The sequence below is a fragment of the Elephantulus edwardii genome, unplaced genomic scaffold (assembly GCF_000299155.1).
Source record: "Elephantulus edwardii isolate Elephantulus edwardi_28Jun2011 unplaced genomic scaffold, EleEdw1.0 scaffold00017, whole genome shotgun sequence".
NCBI lineage: Eukaryota > Metazoa > Chordata > Mammalia > Macroscelidea > Macroscelididae > Elephantulus > Elephantulus edwardii.
The window spans coordinates 29,541,047-29,561,273 of record NW_006399767.1 but is presented as its reverse complement, the minus strand read 5'-3'; the positions used below and the strand labels follow the sequence as shown (position 1 = coordinate 29,561,273).

At 40.9% G+C, this 20,227-nt stretch overlaps 1 pseudogene; it reads left to right on the top strand.

Moving 5' to 3' along the window:
• The first annotated feature begins 18,509 nt into the window (after positions 1 to 18,509).
• On the top strand, positions 18,510 to 19,920 carry LOC102872098 (annotated as a pseudogene).
• Positions 19,921 to 20,227: the final 307 nt, after the last annotated feature.

The window sequence follows — 20,227 nt, the reverse complement described above, 5'->3', positions numbered from 1 at the left end:
AATCTCTCAAATGCTTGACCTCATTGTTATAGTCACTGTGAAGTTCTTCTCTTTCTATGATCCCTCACCATTCCCAGCATGATATCATGATGACTGCCCCATCCCCAAAAACATGTTCAAAGTATGTTAGACAAAGTTTCATCAACTTTGCCTCTAAGATGCACCCTGGTTGCACATCTAACAAGACATGGTTTATTTGTTCTTTTGATAATCCATGGCTCATTCAGTATTCTTCTCCAATAGCACAATTCAAAGGCATTGTTTCTTCTTCTGTCATCCTTACTTGTCCAACTTTCAGATGCAGAAGAAACAACTGAAGATAGCATGTTTTTGAGCAGGTGCACTTTAGTCTTTACTCAATATTCTTTAACATTTTAGAAGGTGTCTTAAGAGCAGATTTGCCTGATGTAACACATCTCTTGATTTCTTAACTACTGTTGTTGTCATGGGTGTTGATTTTGGACTCAAATTAATCTTCCTATTAAGTCATTGACAATTTCAATCTTTTTTTCCATATATCATGATTTTGCCTATTGGTCTAGTGATGAGAATTTTGATTTCTTGATTTGAAATACAATCCATATTAAAGGCTATAGTCTTTGATCTTCTGCAGCAAGTGCTTTAAATCTTCTTCACTTTCAACAAGCAAAGTTGTGTCGTCTATATAATGTGAAGATGAGTCTTCAGAAATCCAGGGATAGGTGAAATATGCCTTACCAAATACAACACCTTCTCAGGAAAGTCCTACACAAAAGCTGTAACAGCAAATTGGGAATCAAAGGCTTACATTGTTGTTGTTGCTGTTATTGTGTACCATTGAGACAGAACTGATTCATAGCTGACTCGCCAGCCGATTTTCAGAGACAGTAAATCACATGAGGGGAGACTTCCCATCCTGCTCCCATGGAGCAGCTAGTGGCTTTGAACCATGTTCCCTTGGGATTACAGAGCAGTTCCTTACCACTAAGCCACAAGAGCCCCTGGTCAAATTCCTAATATCTAAAATAGAAGTATGTACGGTATATTTTTTTATTTGTTTGTTTGTTTTCCACAATGTGTTATTTATTTGAAACCTTCCCACTTGTGGACCCTAGGGTCAGCATTAGTGGGTGGCCCCTCACCAAGCAAAGGCCTAAAAGTTAGGGCCAACGGCTCTGCTCTATTTGCTCACTGGGTGTTGTCAGAACTAATAGAGGCAGTTGTGCTCATCTTCTCTTGGTCCTTGGCTGGCCTGGTCCACCGTCACCTTCTTGTTAAACTTGTGGTAATGGCCATGGAGCACCTTTGCACGTATTTGTCTTACTGAGATGGGTGGAGGGGTTGTTTTTTTTTTTTCTTGGATTTCCTTTGGACTCTCTTCTTCATTGGTCTTGGCACCTTTGATCTAGGTAAATGCTTGTAATTAAAGGTAGCTTTGCCAGAAGGCACTCCCTTGGAAGCATTGGGAAGTGGTTGGCCAGCTGCTGAAGTAGAGAGCTGTGACTCCATGGCTGTCTTTATTCTATGGAAGTCTTCCAGTCATCTCTATGGTATGCTTTTCAAAAACAAGTTCCCTCTATTTTTACCATCACTCACTCATTCACTCATCACCACCCAATTTTAGTAAACTCATAACTGACCCTTCTTTGGGTTTTTTGAGGCTGTAAATTGCAAGGGAAGAGACTGGTCCTTTATCTCCTAGCTCTTTTACCACCAGCTAGATGTAAATACTGAAGACGTAGGAATTTCCAAATAGAGGAGGGAAGACTAAATGACTGCATCACAAAGGGTTATGGACAAGATAACAAAAACTGGATTCAGAAAAGGGAGATGCAGTACTATTGTGTTGCCATTGTTGTTGTTATATACCATCAAATCACTTACAACTCATAGCAACCCAATGTACAACAGCTCTAAACCCTGCTCTATCCTGAGCCAGCTCTCTCCAACTCAATTACCCCCATTACTCCAGTCACTGAATCAATCCATCTCATCAAGGGTCTTCCCCTCCTGCTCTGTCCCTCCACCCTCCCAAGCATAATGTCCCTATCCACGGACTGGTTCCTCCTTGCAACATGCCCAAAGTATGTCACACAAAGATTCAGAACTCTTGCCTCCAAGAAGCAGCCTGGTTTTACCCTTTGCAGGATGAACCTGTTTGTTCTCTTAGCAGTCCATGATATGTTCAATACTTTTCTCCAGCACCACAGCTCAAAGGCATCAATTCTTCTTCTACCATCATTATTCATTGTCCAGCTTTCTGATGCATAGCACACAGTTGCAAAGACCATGGCCTGGATCAGACACATCTTAGTCTCCAGAAGGACATCACTGCTGTTCAGTACTCTGACATTTCCCTGATAGCAGACTTTCCCAATGCAATTCATCTGTTGATTTCCCAGCTGCTGATACCAAGAGTGTTAATTGTAGAACCAAGCAAACTAAAGCTGTTAACAATCTCAGTCTCTTCACCATCCCTCATGATGCTGCTAATTGGCCTAGTGGTGAGAATCTTTGTTACTATTGTGTAACTTATTTAAAAAATGCTTATTGTTGTTGTTATTGAAAATGCACACAGCAAAATATACACTAATTCAATAGTTTCTATATACAATTCTGTGACATCCATTACATTCTTTGAATTACACAACTATTCTTTATTCACTTTTTCTGAATAGTTCCTCCCCCCATTAACACTAACCCACTGATCCTAAGATTTTTATCTAATCTTTCAAGCTGCTAATGTCAGTTTGATCTTATATAGGTAGTTCTTAAAATAATGTAGTGCTGAAGGCAGATTTTTTTGAAAAATAAATATATAAAAAACCAGTTAACGTAAGCTATTATTTTTTTTTAGGAAGATACCAGGGGATATTTTTAGTTTAAAGTTTAAAGATTTCTGGGCAAAAATTTTAGAAATTCATCCAACTTCCATAACTCCAGAAAGTCGAGAGTCTATAAGGATGTGAAATGACATTCTACATTTTCCCCCTTTTGATCAGCATTCTTATATAAAATCTTTGGCTAATAAGTTTTAATTGTGTAATACTTTTTTTTAAGTCATTGTGACTCTCAGTCCTACTTAACATATCCTGTAGTACTATGAAATCTGACCAATCAGAAAAAGAATGCCTTCTCTCTTTGAAAGCAAGATCAGAAATGAAAAAAACGTCAGTAGATGTGGAAGATAGCACAGTTTTATCAGCATCCTCCACGTTTTAATCATTGTACTTCCTCATTTTCTGGGGCTATATGACTAGTTCCTTTTCAAAGCATTTAAGTACTAATGGATGACTCGCCTCCTCGCCCTCTGCAAAGGCATTTAAAGGGACATTGTGTTAAAATTAAGAAACCACACTGTGAAAGCAACCTTATCAGGTGAGTTACTATGAAGAGCAACTGCCTTAGAGAACCTAAACCTCCAATAGTGTCTGTATAAATGAGAAATAATTTTTATTAATTCAGCTCTGAATCTTATTTGTTATCACAACTTTACCTAACTTAACCTAACATAAACTAACTTAATCTGAACCAATTATTTGGACTCTATGAAGAAGAATCTGTTAGCAGGATTGGAGAAGGACTCATTAATATCCTTCATTATTCAGAAGATATCACCTTGCTTGCTGAAAGTGAGGAGGACTTGAAACATTTGCTACAGAAGAGCAAAGATTTCTTCCTTCAATATAGATTACATCTCAACATGAAAAAAACAAAATTTCTCACCACTAGACCAATAGTCATCATCATGATAGATAGAGAAAAGATTCAAACTGTCAAAGACTTCATATTATTTAGATCCACAGTCAACAATACACTGCTGCCGGCAGTAAAGATCAGGAGTATTTGTAAAAAAGACAAAAGCCATGTGGGGACAGCCATATCTGACCTTTACCAACTTTACAAAGAGGAACTGTTCCTGTCAATAGAATCAAGAACACAAAACCAATTCCCAAGAGATTTTATGTCCCCCATGCTTCTGTGCCTTTCATCACAATATTATTGCTTTACTGGGTCCAAAATTTGATGTAATAGCTCATAAACCACACAGGATCATACTGTTGTTGCTGTTGTTGTTGTGTGCCGTCAAGTCACCTGGGACTCATAGCGACCATATGTACAATAGCCCTAAACCCTGCTCTGTCCTGTGCCAATCTCACTGTCTCCAACACACCCACCCCGATTACCCTAATCACTGAATCAATCCATCTCATAAAGGGTCTTCCCCTCTTGCACTGTCCCTCCACTCTTCCAAGCATGAAGTCCTTCTCCAAGGACTGGTCCCTCCTTGCAACATGCCCAAAGTATGTCAGACAAAGCCTCAGAATCCTTGCCTCCGAGGAGCAGCCCGGTTTAACCCTCTCCAGCATGAACCTGCTCATTTTCTTAGCAGTCCATGGTATATTCAATACTCTTCTCCAGCACCACAGCTCAAAGGCATCAATTCACCTTCTATGCTCCCTGGTCATTGTCCAGCTCTCTGATGCATAGCAAGTGATTGTGAAGACTGTGGCCTGTATCTGCACACTTTAGTCTCCAGAGTGACAACATTGCTCTTCAATACTTTGGAGTGGTCCCTAACAGCAGACTTTCCCATCACAATACATCTTTTAATTTCTTGGCTGCTGGTGCCAAGAGTGTTGTCTGTGGAGCCAAGCAAACTAAAGCTGTGAATAATTTCAGTCTCTTCACCATCCATCATGATGCTGCCAATTGGCCCAGTGGTGAGAATCTTTGTCTTCTTGATGTTGAGCCTCAATCCATATTGAAGGCTGCAGTCCTTGACCCTCTGCAGCAAGCACTTCAGGTCCTCCTCAGTTTCAGCAACCAGGGTTGTGTCATCTGCATAGTTGCTAGGAAAGCCATTTTGAAATATAAGCTCCACAGACCACACCTTCTGGCCTTTCTAGTCATTAACTTTCCCCTTACAATATAAAGTAGCTATGTTTGTGAACATTTGTAAGCCAGAAACTTCATTCTTCATGCTTTAATCTCCCCCATTTTAGACAGTCAATTTCTGATTTGCCCATTCTTGTCAAACCTGTACTCTAAAGAAACAAAAATTTTCTTTTCCCTGAAGAATCTTCTGTTCCAGTTAGAATATTTAGCATCTGCATCCATAAGCAAAGTACAGTCAAGAGTAAACCATCAGACTGCAACAATCAACACTAGTTCACAGCATGGAACATCTTCTTGGGTTCTGGTTCATCCACAGCCAGCCATGGCTAGGGTCAAATGATCTCAGTAGTCCACACTTCTTCCTCTGTTCCAGACCAACTAGTCCCTTTACTTAGCCTTCACTCCAACATGGGACCAGGTCAATAAGAGAAAGGGTACTCATGATTCCCTGCTTCTCAAAGCCAGCAACCCTTTTGTACTTATCCATATGTCTGTGCATGCTAGGTCAACAGTACTGATGAAACATGTTCAACTCAGCCTATTTCTTCATTGCTGCATGTCTCTTAATTTCACTCCAGTGGATTCAGGTGGTCACCACAAGTGGATATACTCGTCGGCTTTTTTTAACTTCAAGTCCTGGAAAACGTTTTTAATGGGTACCAACCCTACCCTGCCTCAGAAGCCAAACTGCTTTTTCCAGTCTTAAAAGGTCAAAGTCTCTCTGTTTCTTTCTTCCTCTCTCCCTTCACCCCTCCTTTTTTTTCTCTCTCTCCCTCCCTCCTTACCTCCTTCTCTTTCTTCCAAATGCACATTTCTTCAAAGATCCAAGGAAGGTTCATAAATCCATTCTGATACGATCTCCTCAGAGTATTGGGTGGGGCTTAATAATCCTACCCTAGGCTAACCCTCATGCCCTCAAGGTCTACTGCTTTCAACAAACATTTCTCGAGATCCAAGATGGCGGCAGAGGCAGAGACAACGTGGTGAGCTGCAGGAGCAGCTGACTACTTGGAGCAGGGCCACTATGGCCTTCTACAGACCTCTGTTTATTGATAATTGAACAGTTAAACAGTGAAGATTGAGGCTCAACAACAGGAATTCAAGAATTCCCAAGGAGGAATGGGTGAGTCTCACAGCACCCAACCCCCTCCCACAGAGCCCACACCACACCACCACCGCAGCTCCATGAGGCTCCCACAGCTGGAACCTATGGATTCCCTTGCCCAGGATGGATGGTAGGCACCAGACCTCCCCAAGACTGGTGCAGCAGAGCCGCCACACTGCCACAAAATGGACTTGTTCTGGGAAGAATTCTTGGAGCCAAGATGGTGACAGCGGGGGAAGCAGGAGATGGGACCTGCACACGCCCACGTGGGATATGGGATGCACGCCCTGCCACCTTCAGGTTTGAGTTTCCTTGGACAGGCCAGAGAAGATGATCACCCATACAATGGATTGCTGAAGGTCACTATGAGTTGTCTACTTGATGACACTTAACAGTGGCAGCATGTCAAAAAGGACAGACATCCTAAATGCACCACATATTTTGATCTGTTGAATGCTTCTGCCAAAAGCTGTTTAGACCTGGGGGTGAATCTGTTCACAACTCTCAGGTTTCCTTTGCCAATTATAAAGGGGGAGAGCAGTAACACCTACTTCAAATTATAGTATGACCACTTATGGGGGGGGGGGTAAAAGTGGCGGTGCTGGAATTGAAGACACTGTCCTTGGCCACATAGTCCTTGATCAGGCGAGGGGACCACATTGGGGTGGGGGCAATTGGAAGGGGAGTGTACCAGTCAGCCCCTAGGGGGTCTTGCCCTGCACGGGATAGGCTGTCTTTGGCTCCTGGCCCGGGGCAAGCCATCCGGCCCTCTGCCCAGGGCAGGCTGTCTTTGGCCCTCAGCTTGGGGTGGGCTGTCACGGCCCTCAGGGTGAGCTCCTCAGTCCCCAGATTGTGCCATCTGACCCTTGGATGGGGGGGGAGGAGTGTCTAGGGTATCCAGAGAATTTTATCTAGGCTACTTTTCACCACCCTCTCCCCCAGTAAACCTGAAAACAACACTCCCAAAGCCCTTCTATTTTTAACTTACAAGTTTGTTCTCTCTAGGTTTGCTCCCTTTCCTATAGGTAACCTTAACACTGAGTTTTACTCCAGACCTGACCCTGAACCCAGTGACAGTGACAAAAAGGAAATACAACTTCCAGCTAAGGAAGCAAAGGAGGATGGAGCCTCTGGGTTCAATCAGCCATCCCTACTGGACCCCCTGGGAAGACACTTTGCAGTCCAGAGGGGAGCAAAGAGAACAAGAAGGCAAGCAGCTTTAACCCAAGGCCACCAGTAAGGTGATAAAGTGTCCTCCCTTTCCCCCTTCACATCAATGCCCCTGTTCAGCATAAAGAAGCCAGAGAATCTGCATCCAATTCCCAAATCAATAAGATAGTTGGTTTAATTACCATTGGAAAATGCTTATCATTCCCCTGTAGCATCTGGTCCCCACTGGATCCTTTTCATTTTCTTCACCTGCTCCCCCCACCAACTAATTGTGCAGCTCTACAACTACATCCCTGCCCATCCTCACCCTTCTGCTCCCAACCCTCACGTCCTTGTACCTCCATTATGTTTTTCCCAATAAAATTTAAAAACAAAAACAAAAACAAGCATTTCTCCAGTACAAATCTTCCCCTTTTATTATATCAAATCAGCCTACAGATAGATTGATATGTTTTCATGATTCACAATATCTAGCAATCATTTATATTAAATCAACAAAAATCTTAATTATTTATTCAATATATCTTAACATTGTTTTTGTCATAGATGACTCATAGTGACCCTATGAACAAAAGACCTGAACACTTGTATAACGTTCATCATTTCTAGAAGTTCATAGAGTTTCCTGAGGCAAGCTATTTCGGAAGTGGATGCCACTCTTGCTTCCAAGCTTGTTTTAATAGGGGAGCTCCACCAAATACTGTCCACCAGGGGTAACCATTATAATTTTTGACACATCAATGTCACTACAGCAGCCACAAGTTAACTCTGTACAGCAAATGGACAGACCAGTGCTATACAGAAGAATGTTTGACCAAAAACAATTAAAACCAGGCCTGAGGGTCACAGATTAAAATAACCCACCTTTAGCTCTGACTGGTGACGAAATGCCTTTTTAAATAGGAGGCTGAATAAAATCAACTCACACCCAATGGCTAGTAAACATTGCATCCTTAGTCTCACCAGAACCAGAAATCAAACCTCTGTAGAATCAGGTTGCTCCAGACAACTTCCCCACCGGGATTCCAGTCTTAACATTACTATATATTAAAAAAAAACAAAAAATAAAAACAAAAAAACAACCCAAGCATCAATGTTCCTAAGTTAGATCAACAAAAGCCTTAGCACATAAACTTATAAGGAATTAACTATTTCAACTTCATTGTCTACCTTAAATTTATCTCATTCATGTGCATATAGCATAAGTTCAAAAGCAGTTTCACTTTCCCCACCATTTTGGAAGCAGTGAAATAGTCATTTTAGCTCTACTTCCCAAGCCAAAATCCCACACTTCCATGAGTCTGGAGCCATTGCATCAAATCCCATGGCTGACACTAACTGTAATAAGAGCAAGGACCATGTGAGGATGGCCTTATCTGGCTCCTAACAACTTCACAAAGGGGAACTGTTTCTGTCAAAAGCATCAAAAACATAAGTCCATTTCCTACAAGGTTAGGTACATTCCCCAGTACCTCGTTCTACTCATCTCAACACCAATCTTACTGCTTTACTGGGTCCAAAACTCAATATGATAGCTCACAAACTACTCAGAATCATACTGAAAATATTAAGAGGTTATGTTGTTGTTGTTGTTGTTGTTGGTGGTGGTGGTGGTGGTGGTGGTGGTGTTAGGAGCTGTCATGGCAAGTATGACTCATAGCGACCCAATGAACAAAAGATCTGAACCCTGTTCTATTCTGTGCCTCTGTGCCATCTTCACACTTCCTGACACACAAGAGCCCATTAGAGCAGTCGCTGTATCAATCAACCTGGTTGAGGTTTTCCTCTCCTTCACCAATGCTCCACCTATCCCAGCATCATGTCCTTCTCCAAGGAATAGCCCCTCCTTGCAACATGCCCAAAAAGTATGTGAGGTGAAGCCTCATCATTCTTGCCTCTAAAGAGCACTCTTCAGCTGCACCCTTTCTAAGACATATCTGTTTGTTCTTTTGGCTCTCCAGAGGATGTTCAGTGGTCTTCTCCAACACCACAGCTCAAAAGTGTCAATTCTCTTTCATTCTTATTTGTTGTCCAGGTCTCAGATGTGTAGGAAGTGACTGGAAAGACTATGGCCTGAATCAGATATACCTTAGCTCTCTAACTGACATCATTACTCCTCAATAATTTGGAGCCGTCTCTAACTGTAGATTTTCCCTATGCAATGAGTCTCCTATTTCCTGACTGGAAAAAAAAAAGGTTATAATCCAGATTTATCATAGAATACAGTCAGGACAGCTTCTGAAATGTGCTCACAGGCACCTCAGCCTTGAGTCTCATGGCTGAAGGCCAGTGTTACAAAGTTCTCAGTCCAGCCAATTTGGCTCCTCTCCAAGTTTGTTGGAAGAGGATGCTAATGAGAGGTTAAAGAATATGAATACTGGACCAGAAAGTCAGCATCATTGTTCTTCCATACTTACATTATGAATGTATGTCCACAACTTTAAAATCTGACTTGCCTATATAATAGCCAACATTTGTTGATTTCTGAGTTCTTTTTCTAACCACCCTAATACTGTGGCAAAGAGTGATAGATAGAAGAATATTGTTGCAGACCGAGGTTAAAGTATTTTTATAATTATTAGTAATGAGACAGATAGCCAGGAATAAGATACAATAGAGAGAAAAGACATGGGGCCAGCAGTTCCTGACTGAAGGGGCCGACCTGTATTTTGTTTAAAATTATCAAGAAGTAAATCACAAAGATAACTCATTGCAAATGAAGCCAAGCTCTTTCTATTGAAAACCTTCCCCTTGACTTAGGAGGTCAGCAAATGCAAGAATGTGGTAAACCTTTAAGGATTGCCTTAGTGTGCCTCAGGGTGAACTCCATTTCCCCCACATCCTGAAACAGCATTCGGTTTATTACAAATATTTAGTATTGGCTTCCCATAGAATATCGTCATAACTGTTGTGGATTGAGTTGTGTCTTCACAACATGATGTGTTGTGGAAATACTTTAGAAATAGAGTTTTCTTTATTATGTTAAAGAAGGTATATCAGTTTAGGGTATATTTTAATCCAATCACCTTTGAGATATAAACCAACCTAAACAGGCACAAAGAAGCAGAGATGGAAGAACAGAGATGCTAAGCCACATGACAATTACTGAGAGGACAAGGAACAAAATCTGAAAAATAAGCAATAATCTTCCTCCAAGATCTGGAAAGAAAGTCTTCCTGAGAGCTAGCATCCAGAATTCATACTTACAGCCTCATACATTGGAGGATGGAGGGGAGAGAATTCTGGTTTTTAAAGCCACCCACTTGTAGTATTTCTGTTATAGCAGATAGATATAGATACATAACTAAGACAACCTTTTTTCCAAATAGACTAACGCTATCATCCCTTCACAAATGAGATTATGAAAAATGAGCAATGATCACATAAATAATAAATCCATTAGCTGTGCACTTCCCATCATGCTCTGTTTCTTACTAAGTAACCCAAGAGTATTTTTCTCCTGCACCTCCAGCATCCCTGTAATGAAAGATGAACAAAGAGGAAAATAACTAAAGAATGTTATTAGAACTCATTTTGCCAGAATAGACTTCCATCAAAAAAATCACATTCTAATAAAAGGAAATCAGTGATCTCATACCTCAAAGAGAAGGAATAGAAGGAGAGAAAGCAAAAGCCCTCAGTTACCAACCAAGGAATCTCTGTAGTAAGAAGCATTTGAACTTAAAAAGAAAAATTTTATTTATCAGTTAGTCTATCTGTAGTTGTTGTTGTTAAGTGTTGTAGAATCAAGTATGACACACAATGACCTTGTAAACAACATATCTGAATCCTGTCCTATCCTGCATTATTTTTATCATCCCTGACACATCTGAGCCCATTGCCACAAACACTGTATTGATTCATCTTGTTGAGGATAAGGATAAGGAGAGGAACTCCTTTGCTCACCTGTACCTTCCCAAACATGATGTCCCTCTCTCAATAATCTCCTAACAATATGTTAAAAATATGTGAGACTAAACTTCACTATCCTTGACCCAAAGGAGCGCTCTGGTTGCACTTTCTTTGAAACATACCTGTTTCTTCTTTAAGCTGTCCATGAGATATTGACCACTCTTCTCCAACATCATAACTCAAATGCATGGATTCATCTTTGTCATTATATAGTTCTCAGATGCACAGCAGGTAATTAGAAAGACTGTGGCTTGAAACAGGAGTACCTTAGTTTTTAAACTGACATAATTGGTTTTCAAGGCTTTGGAAAGCTTCCAGCAGACTTTATTAATGCTGTACATCTCCTGATTCACTATATGACCTCCTGACTGCTGGTACCAAGAGTTTTTATTGTGGATCCAAACAAGATGAAACCACTGAGGACCTAGTGGGATGGTCTGGACACCTCAGGCTTATCAGACAGCCCTACAGCTTAGGGGAGATACCTAGTAAAGTGAGTGCTCCTGGTTCAGTTTCTTTCTCTCACTTTGGGAGAAGGTATTTCTTTTGTCTTTTATTTATATGATCTTGAAAACTAAAGTGGGAAGTTTTGTTATTTCTGTTCCTATTTGACTTCAGTCACAGAGACGATTGCAGGTTTTGTTCCAAATCACAGTGAAGTTAATGTCACTGTTACGCTCTTGAAGCGCCACCTGAAAAGACAAAAACTCACGTATGCAACAAAGAGAACTTTATGTGAAGAATAGTTTTCCACATGCGGAGGCTTCCTCCCTCAGTAGAAAGATGGCAGGTGAGAGAGAGCCCCAAGTCCTCGTGCACAGTTGTTTTTAAGGCCTTCCCAGGTGCTTTTGTCTGGGGCAGGGAGACTGGGAGCGTGGTTGGTGGGCTGGAGGATCAGTCATGTGGGTTGGCTTTTGTAGGTTGGCTACTTTGCCCACCTTTACCCTCTCTGGGTTACGAACGCACTTTGTTTGATTTTGCTTTGAGTTACATAGGGCAAGTTAATTTTAAACTTTGCAAGGACAGAAGAGACTCTACCTGGTGCATCTGTGTTTGTTGTACCCTTCCTAAGCTAAGAATTTTTATCGCCTGCTTCTGCCTTGGAAATTAATGGGTTCTTTTCAAGGTTGAGTTTGAGTCAGGCTTCAGGTGGGCACCAGATACACAAATGGGATTTATGCTTTCCCCTCAGTCACAATAAAATGAATTCACAATTGTTTTTGCTTTCCAGTCACATAAAAATTATATATACAGTAGCTATATACTACGCAATAGCATTATTAAGAAATTTGCAATATTGTGATAATTGCACAGAGACACAAAGTGAACTCACAGTTGAGGAATTTCCATCAACATATTTACTCAGTGTGAAGTTACCACAAATCTTCAGTTTGGAAAAGAAAAAAGAAAACTCCCACAATATCTTTAAAGTACAATAAAATGAGATAAGCCTATATGGATTTTCTGTAAGTGGCTTTTGTTTGGTTTTTGAGGGTCCTTTTTTTTTTTTTTACACACCCATATTTCACATCCTTATTCCTGAGGAAATGAAAAAAGCTGTTGTAAATACATGTGGCAGTTTCTTGTGATTGCTATATTACCTGATACAAATAATCTTTCAATGACTGTATTTATGATTTAAAAAAATTGAAATTATTTGTCTCTTACACATTTTCTATGCTTATTTTTAAACTTTTTTTTTCTTTGTCCTATCTTCATTACCAGAAACATAATACAAACTATCTTATGCTACTTACCTTGGAATCATTATAAAAAGAATCTGTGTTATTTGACAGAGATTTAAAACATAATTTTTTTAAGTATTATGCATTGAGCCACTGTTTAAATTAAGGGATTGTACCAGCTAAAATTTTACCAGCTCAAAATACTTGCTTAATTTTCCTATCATGGTGATTGAAGTCACAAATTTGAGGGAGATGTTACATCCAGGGAAGGATATGAAGGAAAAGAGATAAAGAACAACATATATATTATTACTATTTGGATTTTTCAATGTAAGCTCATGATCTGAGTCAGTGAGAATTGAGGAACTGCAAACTATGGATTCTGATCAGCAATTACTCTTTTTGATGTAATGGAAGGATGGATGGATGGATGGATGGATGGATGGATGGATGGACTCATCCAAAGAAACTATAAAGACATACTATGTAGAGCACAGACTTATGCCATGGACTGCCAAGAAAACAAACAAATATCTTGGAGAATGTGCAAACAGAGTGCTCCTTAGAGGCCAAGATCACAAAGTTCCATCCCTTATACTTTGAGCATGTCTCTAAAAGGGGCTATTCCTTGAAAATGGACGTCATGCTTGGAGAGGTGGAGAGTCAGCAAAAGAGAGGAAGATCTTCAGTGAGACGGATTGATACAGTGGCTGCAATGATAGGCTCAAGTATGTGAGGCAAGGATAGTAAGGATGATGCAGGATAGAACTGGGTTCAGATGGTGGCTATGAGTTGTACTCTATTTTAGACAGCACCTGACAACAACAGCATGTAATAGTATTTTTTCAATCATGGTTTTGTTTAGAACCTTACCCTGGAAAATTGTTAGTGGTGTTTGGTCTGCTAATTTGCTTAGTTGATCTAACTATTCCTGGGAAAGATTCATTAAAAGTGTAGCTATTATTAATTTCTTTTTTTATTTCTTTTATTCATTGTTGCACTTTTCTCCCCACCCACCCCTCCCCCATATTCATTTCATTTAAAAAATATTTCTAGTAAAAACTCAACTTGAGGCTGACAGATTCCACCCCCATCCCCCATCCCCCACCCCTGGTTTGTACTATATTCTGCTTGAAACATTTTAAGATTTTGTCCTCTTCATCTATCTATGGTCAACTGATTTTTTTTTAAATTTTTCTTTTTTTTTTTTTGAGGGGGAACATTTTTGTTGGTTTGCATACAGTGATTCATGCACACAGTGGTCAACTGATTTTTTTTACAAGGATATTAAATCAGTTACATGGGGAAATGAAAACCTCTTTAGCAAATTGTGTTGGCAAAATGGAAAAACTATCTGTAGAAAACTCAATCAAGATCCACACCTCACACCATACACAAAAACCAACTCAAAGTGCATCAGTGTAAGGGGAAAGGAGATTAACCATGGAGTTGCACAATTTTATGGGGGGGGTGAGGGTAATTTGAAGAATCTGTTCTCAAAAGCAAAGTATTTTTTTAAAAAATCAACTTGGGGAAGGGGAATGGAGAGTTGTTGTTGTTGTTAACTGCCGTCGAGTCCATGAAGGAGCGTCCTCGACGCTTGGTGCCTTTCATCCTCTCTCCAGGTTCATAGGGTTTCGTGAGGCAAGCTATTATGGAAGTGGACTCCTCCTTCCACGCTTGTTTAATCGGGGAGCTCCACCCCACTCTCAGTCCGCATTGGGTAGCCAACCATTAACGCATTTGACACATCCGTGTCACAGTGGGGAACGGAGAGGGAGTAAAATGTGCAACAATGAACGAATGAAAATCTAACTTTTCAGTAAACTTTTGTTGAAATCACAATTAAAATAAAAAATGTATTTAAAGAAAATAAAAAGAACCTAGAAGTAAAACCAAAAACTGAGATAATTGGGAGTGAACCTAACTAGAGATACAAAAGACCTATGCAAAGAAAACTAAAAAACATGCATGAAAGACACAATAAAAATACATGGAAAGAATTTTCACAGAGGAAGATATTCAGATAGCCAATAAACTAATGAAGAAATGCTAAAAATCATTGGCAAAGAGAGATGCAAATCAAAAGCACAATGAAATACCACCTTACTGCAGTAGCAGTGGCAAAGTTTAACAGGATGTTGTTGTTGTTGTTGTTGTTGTTGTTGTTGTTGTTGTTGTGTGCTGTCGAGTCGCTTGAGCCTCATAGCGACCCTATGTACAACAGCCCTAAATTCTTCTCTGTCCTGTGCCAATCTCATTGTCTCTGACACACTCATCCCAATTACCCCAGTCACCAAATCAATCCACCTACTGGAGGGCCTTCCCCTCCTGTGCTGTCCCTCCACCCTCCCAAGCATGATGTCCTTCTCCAAGGGCCGGTCTCTCCTTGCAACATGACCAAAGTATGTCAGATGAAGCCTCAGAATCCTTGCTTCCAAGGATTCAGGGTGAATCTGTTTGTTTTCCTTTGAGGGTCCATGGTACCCTCAATACTCTTCTCTAACACCAAAACTCAAAGGCATCAATTCTCCTTCTATCCTCCTTAGTCATTGTCCAACTCTTTGACACATAATAAGTGATTGCAAAGACCATGGCCTGTATCAGACGCACCTTAGTCTCCAGAGAGACACTGTTGCTCTTCAGTACTTTAGAGAGGTCCCTAACAGGATAGCAAGCAATAAATATTAGAGAGGATGTGGTGAGATAGGAACTCTTTTGCATTGTTGGTGGAATTGTAAAATGGTTGGATATTGTACATGATATTGCTTTCTTGGTTTCCTTCTCTGAGTTCTCTTTGTTACTGAAGAAGAATAACACTGAATTTTGGCTATTGATCATATATCCTGCCATTCTACTAAATTAGTCTACTAGCTCTAATGGTTTCTTCATTGAGTTCTTGGGGTTTTCTGTGTACACTATCTTATCACCTGCTTAATACTGATAGTTTAGTCATCTCTTTGCTGATCTGGATGCCTTTAATTTCCTTCTCTTGTCGTATTGCACTAGCAAGCACTTCCAATACAATAATGAAAAGAAATGGTGACAGTGGACATTGTTTGGTCCCTGTTCACAAGGAAAATATGTTTAGTCTTTCTCTACTGAGAATTATATTGGCTCTTGGTTTTGCATATATACTTTTTTTACTATGCTGAGGAAATTCCCTTCTATTCCAGTTTTGCTGAGTGTTTCTTTCAAGAAGGGGTATTGATATTGTCAAATACCACTTCTGCATCAATTACTAAGATCGTATGGTTCTTGTTATTTACTTTGTTAATATGGTGAATTACGTTGTCTTTGTTGTTGTTGAACCATCCTTGGATACCTCTTATGAATCCTACTTGGTCATGATAAATTCTATTTCTTATATGCTTTTGGATTCTATTGGCTAGGATTTAGTTAAGGATTTTTGCATCTACATTCATGAGAGATATTGGCTGTAGTTTTCTTTTTGGTAATATCTTTGCCTGGTTTTGGTATTAGGGTTATGCTTGCTTCATAGAATGACTCTGTGAGTGTTCCTTCTTTTTCAATTTTTTAAAATAATTTAAGTAGACTTGGTGATAAATCCTCTCCGAATGTTTGGTAGAATTCAGAAAATTTGATAGAATTTCTGGGGAAATCTTTTTATGTCCTGCTCAATTTAATCTTTTGTGATGGGTCTGTTCAAGTATTCTACATATGTTCTTGTCAGTCTGGGTAGGGCATGAGTTTCAAAGAATTTGTCCATTTCCTCTAGGTTTTCAAATTTATCAGAATATAGTTTTTCATAGTATTCTGATATTGTCAGTTAAATTTCATCTAATTCTGTTGTGATGTCACTTCTGTCATTTCTTAATCAAGTTATCTGTGTCTTCTCTTTTTTTTTTTTCTTTTGTTAAGTTTGCCAGTAGTTTGCCAATTTTACTGACCCTTTTGAAGATCCGGCTCCTGGTCTCATTGATGGTTTCAATTGGTTTTTTTTTTTGTTTTCTATCCAACTGATTTTAGCTCTAGTCCTTATAATTTCTTTTCTTCTAGAGGCTGTAGGATTAGATTATTGTTCTTTTTCTGGTTAAGAAAGATTTTGAGTTAGATCATTTCTTTTTCTTCTTTCTTTTTTTACTTTGTGTGTGCGTATGCCTGTTGCTATGAACTGCCTCCTGAAACTGTCTTAGCTTCATCCCAGAGGTTTTGGTATGCTGTATTTTCATATCTGTTTGTCTCCAGAAACTTTTTAATTTCATTCTTTATTTCTTTTATAACCCAATCGTTTTCCAGCACAGAGTTATTCAGTTTCCCATGGGTGATTTTATAAGCTTTACCCTTCTGTGGTTAATTACTGGTTTTATGGCTTTGTGGTCTGAGAAGATACTTTATTATTTCAATGGTGTTTTTTTTTTTAATGTGCTGAGGCTTGCTTTGTGTCCTATTATGTGACTGATTCTGGAGAATATACCATGTTTACTTGAGAAGAATGTGTACCAAGTTTTAATTGTACTAATGTTTCAGCGGTACTCTGAACACATCCACAAGGGCAAGCTGGCTGATTGTATAGTTTAGACTTTCTGCATCTTTGTGGAGTTTCTTTTGGGTTGACCTATCATTTGGTGATAGAGGTGCATTGAAATCTACCACTTCTGTGGTGCTATTTCTTTCTTAAATTCTGTTAATGGTTGTTGGGGTTTTTTTTATTTTGTAGGTCTATCATTTGGTGCACAAATGTTGACCAAGGTTACAACTTCTTGATCTATTGTGCTTTTAATCAGTATGTAATGCCCTTCCTTATCCTTTATAGTGATTTTCATTCTGAAGTTAATTTTATCAGAGATTAGTATTGCCACTACTTGTTTGAGGTTGCCATTTGTTTGGTATATTTTTTTTTTTTTCAGATTTTGAATCTACCTTTCTCTTCTCTGTTTAGATGTGTCTCCTATAGGCAACATATGGATGGGCTTTGGGTTTTTATGCATTCTGCTACTCTTTTTCTCTTAACTGGTGCATTTAGTCCATTCACATTTAGTGTGATTATTGTCAGGCCAGGTTTTACCATTGCCATTTTGTTGTGTTTCTCTTTCTGTTGTTTCTGGTTACTATGGTCCATCCACTTTCCTTTGGTGTCTTTATGTGAAGGACTTCACTTAAAATTTATTGTAGTTTTGTTTTTGTTTTCACAAATTCCTTAAGTTCCTTTTTTCTCTGCAAAGAATATAATTTCTCTTTCATATTTGATGGAGACATTTGCTGGGTATAGGATCCTTGGCTGGCAATTGTTTTCTTTCAACTTTCTGTATATGCCATTCCATTATCTTCCAGCTTGCATGGTTTCCACTGAGAAATCAGAACTTAATCTAATTATTTCCCCTTTGTAGGTGGTTTCTTGTTTTGTTGGGGTTTTTTCTTGATGCTTTTAGAATTCTATCCTTATTTTTTTAATTTGGAAGATTATGATATATCTTGTTGTTTTTCTTCCTGGGCCTAGTCTATTTGGTGTTCACTGTGTTTCTTAGTGGGCAGAGGCGGCGTTCCTCTCCTCTTTTTCGAAATCGGTTGTGAGGGGGAAGATTCGAGGTATTAAATGGCGGCCCGGAGCGGCTGAGGTGTGGTTGCCTGTGGCCTGTAGCTGAGCGGACACCCACCTCCTTCTCTCCTGGGAGCGGAGACGCGCCCCGCCGGCCATGGTGCTGGGGACTGTGGGCAGCCCCTCAGCGAGCTCCCGAGGCGCTCAGTGACTGAGCGGAATCAGACAGACCCAGGCGGACCCCGCGAGGGTTGGAAAAATGGCCAAAAGAATTGCCGAGAAGGAGTTGACAGACAGGAATTGGGATCAAGAAGATGAAGCACAAGAGGGACTGACCAGCGATGGACTGAATTGTGCTCCCCCATACACATGTGGGGACGTTCTCTGTGGCCAGTGAGGAAGTCTTGAAGAATAGAGCCATAAAAAAGGCAAAACGTAGAAACGTTGGACTTGAGCCTGATAGTGGCGGAGCTTTTAAAGGTTTTTAAGGCCTGGTTGTGCCTTCTGGAGGAGGAGGCGGGTTTTCTGGGTTCGGGAATGTAGTGGGAGTGAAGCCTTTAGGACTGTCCAATGGAACTAGTGTCACTAGTGCTCTTGTCTTCACCAGCACTAAGGCAACAGTGGAGACCAAGGCTGCCTTTGGTCCCGTTACTGCAAATGGTCCTACCTCCTTGGCCGAGAACAAGCCTCCCCTCCCAGCACCAACGGCAGCAGTCAGCAGCCCCCCCCCTGCTTGGCAGCCAAGGCCACTTGCTACGGGAGCGCCTACCACAGGCAGTTAGCAGCCCTAAACTGCTCAGTCTGAGACTGGATTGTCAAGCACGTGAACAGAAACGCGCTCTGTGATCAGACTCCTATCTTCAAAGAGTACGAGGAATATTTAGCAAATATCGAGCGGCAGCACGGGGACAGCGGGGACAGTAACTCGGAAAGGGACACTGGCAAGACGTTGGGTGAGGCACAGCCATCTCTGTTCAGTTCGACAAAATCGCAGCAAGAATCAACGTTTCTGTTTCATGGCGGCAAAGCGGAGGCGGTGGCTGAGCAGAAGCCAGACCCACTCTCAGGAGCAGTGGGTGCCAAGTTCAACTTCGGCAAGAAAATCGACAGTGCCGTCCTGGGCTCACTGAGCGCAGGGCCCCTGAGCGGGTTCTCATTCCCCTCTGGAAACACCAGCCTGTTTGGCAAAGACACTGCCCCCAGCAAAGCAGCCTCTTCACCATTTACCACCAAACCCCCGGAGAGGCGCACGGAGCCTGGCAGCAGTGAGAGCAAAGGTGGAGAGTGACGAGCCGCCCAAAATCGTGGTTACCGAGGTCGAAGAAGAAGATGCTTTCTACTCTAAAACGTGTAAACCATTTTACAAGAAAGACAATGAATTTAAAGAGAAGGGCGTCGGCACCCTGCACTTAAAGCCCACAGCAAACCAGAAGACACAGCTTCTAGTGCGAGCAGACACCAATCTAGGTAACATTCTGCTCAATGTTCTGGTCCCGCCCAATATGCCGTGCACCCGGACGGGGAAGAACAAAGTCCTCATAGTGTGTGTCCCCAGTCCGCCTGTCGACGAGAAGAACACCACCTCCCCTGTCACCATGCTCATCCGGGTCAAGACCAGCGAGGACGCTGATGAGCCGCACAGGATTCTGCTGGAGAAAAATGGCGCCTGAGGCCACCCCTCCTGGGCATCACGCTGCTGTCCCCGCCCCTGACGTACGCAGTTTCTCTCCTCTTCTACTTCAACATTCTGAGAACTCGTAAATAACGCAAAACTCGTGAGGAAAATTAATATGGCCAATAAAACCTTTGAATGTTAAAAAAAAAAATAGCTATTTGTCAGGAATCCAGTACAGCAATAGTACACAGTAGGCAATGTTGTTGTTATGTGCCATGGAGTCGCTTGCAACTCGTAGCGACCCTATGTACAAGAGCCCTAAACGCCGTTCTATCCTGTGCCCACCTAGCCATCCCAAACGC